This window comes from Lathyrus oleraceus, chromosome 2 (assembly GCF_024323335.1).
Source record: "Lathyrus oleraceus cultivar Zhongwan6 chromosome 2, CAAS_Psat_ZW6_1.0, whole genome shotgun sequence".
Lineage (NCBI taxonomy): Eukaryota > Viridiplantae > Streptophyta > Magnoliopsida > Fabales > Fabaceae > Lathyrus > Lathyrus oleraceus.
Window position 1 is genome coordinate 237,377,199 of NC_066580.1, and position 7,025 is coordinate 237,384,223.

The window sequence follows — 7,025 nt, forward strand, 5'->3', positions numbered from 1 at the left end:
CATTTACTCACATGGCGGACGCCATGGAGGGGTGGCGGGCGCCACCTTTGAATTCCACATTCCCACTATAGAGAAGTTGAAGGGCATCCGGGTCTTTGCATGCTGTTGAGTTCCTCCATAAATAGGTCGTTCTAGTTTACTTCCAAAGCATCCAACTTAGTTTACAACACTAAGACTATAATATCATCTGTAAAAGCGGTAATCCGTCATATGGAGAGGTTATCGCACCTTAGTGTAATTGAGTTGGAGCACTTTGATTTTGCTGTCATCTGTATTTTCAAAATCAAAGGTTTATTTACTATCTTGTACCAGATTTAAAGCCTCGGTTTGGAGCAGGTTCTAATTTAATCACCTTTTTATTTTACTTGTCATGCCTTACTTTATTTAATTCCTTGCCATGCCTTACTTTATTTAATTCCTTTCCATGCTTTACTTTATTTAATTCCTTGCCATGCTTTACATTATTTAATTTCCTGCCATTGTCTTTACTTTATTTAATTTTCTCGGCATTATCTTTATTGCTCGTTTTAATTGTTTTACACGCTTTACTTGTTCTTCACGCCTTACATTCTAAACTTCTTTTCATCATGTTCAATATCTTTGTATTTGTTTGTATTACCATGTCTGGCTAAATCTTTCAAAGGTTAGAATGTAAGTATCGCGGTTAAAGAGATATTTCACATATTGCATCTGTAGAAATGCTTTGGGGCTGTTTTGATTTTCAATTCGAGTTTTCTGAAACAAACTTGGTTAATTTTAACTACTCAAGGAGTGCGGAAGAACCCTGGCTTAGTTAACTAGGAATTTTTATCACTTTAAGGAAAAACAATTTTTGAAACTATTTTCGGATGCATTGATAGATTTAAAATCAGGAAACTCCTTGGGTAAACTTTCCGAATCAAAATCACTTTTCAACTAAGCTTACGAGTCTTATTTCTTAAAATAGGTTTACTACTTTAGCGTTCTGCGCACCTTTTATAAGTGACAATAAAAGGCCTTAATTTAAGGGTAAACTCCGTTCTGAATACGCGAAAGTGACAGTTCCTGTTAAATGGATTCTTTTCAAGAGTAGAAAATATTGCCCCATAAGTAGTTCTATTTAGACAATCGAAGCATCGTTTAACTGACGTGAAATACATTCAAGCCTATATTTATCTGCACTGTATTTATCATTTTCTTTATTTACTATTATTTTGCGACATCAATATATCATTTGTACTGCCTTAGATAAACATCGTAACAATAGTAATCGATAGATTGACGATTTGGTCTTTGTGGGATCGATAATATTTTATATTACTCTGACGCGATTCGTGCACTTGCGAATATAGCGATCAAGTTTTTGGCACCGTTTCCGGGGACCAACTTCGTCAAATTTCGTACCCAGTTGTTACACCGTCTAGACTAAGGCATTATTAGCCGGTAAATGCGAATAACCCGTAGTACCGAAAATTTAGTAGATCCTTTAGCGGAACCCGAATGTTACACTCGTACACGCCTCTTACTCGTCCAAGTTAAGAAAGTTATGGCCGAGAATTGCGACCGGAGACCTCTTAAGGAATTTGTCCAACCCTCTGACGAGGAACCTAGTTCTAGTATAGTAAACCCCCTTATTCCTGCCAACAATTTCAAACTAAAACCATCTTTACTGCAATTAGTGCAACAGAACCAATTCGCGGGTCTCGCTACTGGGAACCCAAATCAACATTTAAAAGTCTTTATCCAACTGGTCGACACCTTTAAATCCAACGGTGCTTCACCTGATGCGATTCGTTTAAGATTATTTCCTTTCTCCCTCAGAGATAGAGCATGTTCGTGGTTAGATTCACTTCCAGCTAACTTAATAACTACCTGGGAAGACCTTAGGAGAGTATTCCTTGCTAGATATTTTCCCCCTAGTAAGAATGTTGTTCTTCGAAACCAAATAACTAGATTTACTCAAAACCAAGGAGAATCACTTTTTGAATCTTGGGAGAGATACAAGGAGTTGTTAAGAATCTGTCCACACCATGGCCTAGAACAATGGTTGATTGTTCATACCTTCTACAATGGACTCCATTATAACACAAAGATGAGCATCGACATTGCTGCTAGGGGCGCGTTGATGAACAAACCTTACCCTGAAGCTTGTGACCTAATTGAGGATATGGCCCAAAACCATTACCAATGGGGAACTGAACGAGCATCAGTAGAGAAAAAGGAGACCCAAGGTGGAATACATGAGATAAGTTCTATGGAATTAATGCAAGCGAAAATGGACGCTTTAGCCCTTAAGGTCGATCATATTTCTACAAACTCTAACACCGTAGCGGTAGTCCACACAGAGTGTGACCTTTAGGGATCTAAAGGACACGAATCGGAGGAATGTAACCTTTTGAGCGACCTGAACACCGACCAAGTGAATTACACCCAAGGTAACCCATTTTCAAACACTTACAACCCTGGATTGAAGAATCAACCAAATTTTTCCTATAAAAACCAGAACCCTATCCAAAATTTTGCACCTCAAAGACCCCAAGGTTTTCAAGCACAAGAACCAAATCAACCTATGCAAGTTGTGCCCTAGAAGCCTAACCTTGAGAAGATCATGGAGAACTTTATATCAGGCCAGACTCAGCAAAATAAAGAATTCCTAAACCAGAACATTCACGTAAACGAACTGATAACGCAATTAGGGACTAAGGTTGATCAGATAATTACTCACAATAAGATGATTGAAACCCAAATCTCATAGGCAGCACAAAACCAAGCCCCGCAAACTACACCTGAAGGACAATTCACTGGACAACCTCAACTCAACCCTCGAGGGCAAGCTAACGCTATCACATTACGAAGTGGGACCGCTTACGAAGGGCCTTATAACCCAGAAATGAGTGAGTCCAAAGCTTCTATAGAAAATATACCTACCAACCAAGGAGGGGAACCAGTGGAACCCGAAAAACAAACCGACCAAGAAGGAGAAGCCAAGGATAAAACTTACAAACCACCACCCCCGTACAAACCACCAATCCCATATCCGCAAAGACTTAAACAAACCAAAATCGATAACCAATACAAAAAGTTTATAAAAGTAATAGAGAAGCTTCATGTAGAGATTCCTTTCACCTAAGCATCACCCAAATTCCATCTTACGCCAAATTTCTCAAAGACATCTTAACGAACAAGCATAGGCTTGACGATCCCAAACCCTTGGAATACAACTTTATTTCCGAGAATAAACTTGCTAAGAAGGAGAAAGACCCTGGGAGTTTTTCTATACCTTGCATTCTAGGGAGTCATGTGATCGACAAAGATTTCCTAGACTTAGGCGCTAGTGTGAGTTTAATGCCCTTAGCTGTGTGTAAAAGGTTAAACTTAGGAGAATTACAACCAACTAAGATGTCCCTTCAATTAGACAATAGATCTGTTAAGTATCCTGTAGGCATATTAGAAGACATCCCCGTTAGGATCGGTCAACTTTATATCCCGACAGACTTTGTGGTCATGGATATCAAGGAAGACGACGATATCCCTATCCTTTTAGGTAGACCATTTTTATCAACAGTCGGAGATATGATAGATGTCAAAAGAGAAAAATTAACTTTTGAAGTAGGAGATGAAAAGATAGAGTTTATTCTTTCAAAGTTTCTGATGGCACCAATCATAGGAGACGTGTGTTACGCGATTGATATAGATGAATGCATAAGGGATTTAATCAAGAAAAACCTATGATCGAACCATTTTCTAACCCGAATGAAAAGGATGATGAGCTTAAGGAAACGAAACCTCACACTAACGAATGTTTGGCCCTTACTCCATACCTTTCACCAAACTTTCAAGAACCAGCTCAAGAACTTAAGGAATTGCCCAAGAACTTAAGATACGAGTTTCTGGATAAAGAAATGAACCGCCCAGTAATAGTTAGTGTCACCTTAAACCAAGACGAGACAAACCAACTCTTTAATGTTTTACGAAGATACCCCTCTGCCTTAGGATACAACATCTCTGATTTAAAAGGTATAAGCCCTTCTGTGTGTATGCACAGGATCTCGCTAGAGGAGGATTCAAAACCTTCCAGAGAACATCATAGAAGAATCAACACTGTAATGAGTGAGATGGTAAAGAAGGAAGTTCTTAAACTACTAGAAGCTGGTAACAGCTATCAAATCTCCGATAGTAAATGGGTAAGTCTTGTACATGTGGTACCCAAAAAAGGAGGCATCACAGTCGTGCAGAACGAGAAGGGCGAGAAGGTGGCTAAACGTATAGAAGGCGGATGGCGTATGTGTATAGACTATAGGAAACTCAATAAGGCAACTAGGAAAGACCATTTCCCCCTTCCATTCATAGATCAAATGCTTGAGCGTCTTGCCAGACACTCTTACTTTTGTTATCTGGATGGATATTCTGGATTTTTCCAAATACCCATACACCCCGAGGATCAAGAGAAAACAACCTTCACCTGTCCTTACGGAACATTTGCTTACAGACGAATGTCGTTTGGACTCTGCAATGCGCCAACTACTTTCCGACGTTGTATGATGTCAATCTTCGCAGATTATCTCGACGGAATTATGGAAGTGTTCATGGATGATTTCTCGGTATGTGGGTTTGATTTTGAGAATTGCCTCATTAATCTTGAGAAAATCCTAGAAAGATGCGTAGAAGTTAACCTTGTATTAAACTGGGAGAAGTGTCACTTTATGGTTAAAGAAGGCATAGTGTTAGGAAATTTAATATTTGAAAGAGGCATTGAGGTCGACAAAGCAAAGATATAAGTGATAGAAAACCGTAACCCTCCTAAGACTGTTAGAGAAGTCTGAAGTTTTCTTGGACAAGTCGGTTTTTACCAACGCTTTATCAAAGATTTCTCTAAAATAACAAAACCCCTGACCGGCCTCCTGATGAAAGATGTTGAATTCATTTTCAATGAAAAATGTATCGAAGCCTTTAATCATTTAAAACAAACGCTAATTTCAGCACCCATTTTACAAACTCCAGATTGGACTCAACCTTTTGAAATAATATGTGATGCTAGCGATTTTGCTGTAGGAGCTGTTTTAGGACAAAGAAAAAATAAGAAATTACATGTGATATATTACGCTAGTAGAGCCCTAGATGCCGCTCAACTCAATTATACGACAACAGAGAAGGAACTCCTAGTTGTAGTTTTTGCAATTGATAAATTTAGGTCTTATCTTGTCAGATCTAAGAGTATAGTCTACACAGACCATGCAACTATATGTTACCTTCTAAGCAAAAAGGATGTGAAACCTAGGTTACTCAGATGGATCCTTTTGCTACAAGAGTTCGGCTTAGATATCCGAGACAAAAAAGGAATAGAAAACGTAGTTGCTGACCATCTTTCCAGACTAGAGCATTTGAAGCCAGACCATTTACCTATAAATGATGATTTCACCTATGAAAAATTGATAGCTAAGTTAGATATCGTTCCCCTTGAACCTGATAGAGATAGCCTTGGAAAAGTTTCCGAGATTAGCAGAGTACCATGGTACGCTGATTTTGCAAATTATCTAGCCGCTGATATCATACCACCTGACCTCAATTATCAACAAAAGAAGAAGTTCTTTAAAGATATAAGACATTTCTATTGGGACGAACCACTCCTTTTTAAAAGAGGAACAGATAACATCTTTCGATGTTGCGTCCCGGAAGAAGAAGTTAGAAATATCATAGAGCATTGTCACTCTTCACCCTATGATGGACATTCAAGCACATCCAAGACATACGCTAAGATCCTTCAAGCTGGTATTTATTGGCCAAGACTATGGTGTGATGTTCATACTTATATTGTCCAATGTGATCGGTGCCAGCACGCTGGAAACATCTCAAGACGCGACGAAATGCCTTTGAAGAACATCCAAGAAGTGGAATTATTTGATGTTTGGGGTATTGATTTCATGGGACCTTTTCCATCTTCGATGAGAAACAAGTACATTTTGGTAGTCGTCGATTATGTGTCCAAATGGATAGAAGCTATAGCCTCACCCACTAACGACACAAGAGTAGTCATCAAGTTGTTCAAAAACAATATTTTCCCCAGATTTGGAGTACCACGACTTTTCATAAGTGATGGTGGATCACATTTTATATCCAGGATATTCGATAAACTCTTAAGAAAGTATGGAGTAAAACACAGAGTAGCAACACCATATCATCCCCAGACTAATGGTCAAGTGGAAGTATCAAACAGAGAGATTAAGCAAATCTTGGAAAAAACTGCTTCAATATCCAAAAAAGATTGGTCTGAAAAGCTAACAGAAGCATTGTGGGCTTATAGAACTGCTTACAAAACCCCTATTGGAACTACACCATACCAGTTAGTCTATGGAAAGTCATGCCACTTACCTTTTGAACTTAAGCACAAATCATATTGGGCCATAAAGACCCTAAATTTGGATTACCTAACATCTGGCGAGAAGCGAATCCTCGTTATCCACAAATTGGAAGAACTCCGCCAGAACGCTTACGAGAATTCCATTATATACAAAGAAAGAACCAAAGCATGGCATGACAAAAGGATTGTGAAAAAGGACTTTAATATAGGCGACTTTGTTCTCCTTTTCAATTCCAGATTACGACTTTTTCCAGGTAAGCTGCGTTCGACATGGACAAGCCCCTTTAAGGTTTCCAAAATCCTCAAATCATGAACAGTTGAAATCCGGAATAATTCGTGTAATCTGTTTGTGGTAAATGGACAAAGACTGAAGCAATATCAAGGAGGTGACATCCCCACATAATGCGCTGGCCATACTCTGATGGACCCTCCAGTTCCTACCTCTGGTATATAAAGTTCAAATCGTCAAGCTAACGACGTTAAATAAGCGCTGCATGGGAGGCAACCCATGATTTCTTTTTCCTTTACTTCACTTTTACTATTTCGATTTATATTTTACATATATATATATATATATATATATATATTGTCGCAACCTGCGAAAAAAACAACCGGTGAAGAAGGAAAAGACAGAAGAGTCGCCACCGTGCGTTATTTATCCCAAATGAGGGAAAGGAAACGCTCGAAG

General features: G+C 38.8%; 1 non-coding gene across 1 annotated transcript; it reads right to left on the reverse strand.

Moving 5' to 3' along the window:
- Positions 1-1,909: 1,909 nt before the first annotated feature.
- Positions 1,910-2,016, reverse strand: LOC127124955 (small nucleolar RNA R71). Its single transcript, XR_007804426.1, has one exon. It is a non-coding gene; the product is annotated as a small nucleolar RNA R71 (small nucleolar RNA).
- Positions 2,017-7,025: the final 5,009 nt, after the last annotated feature.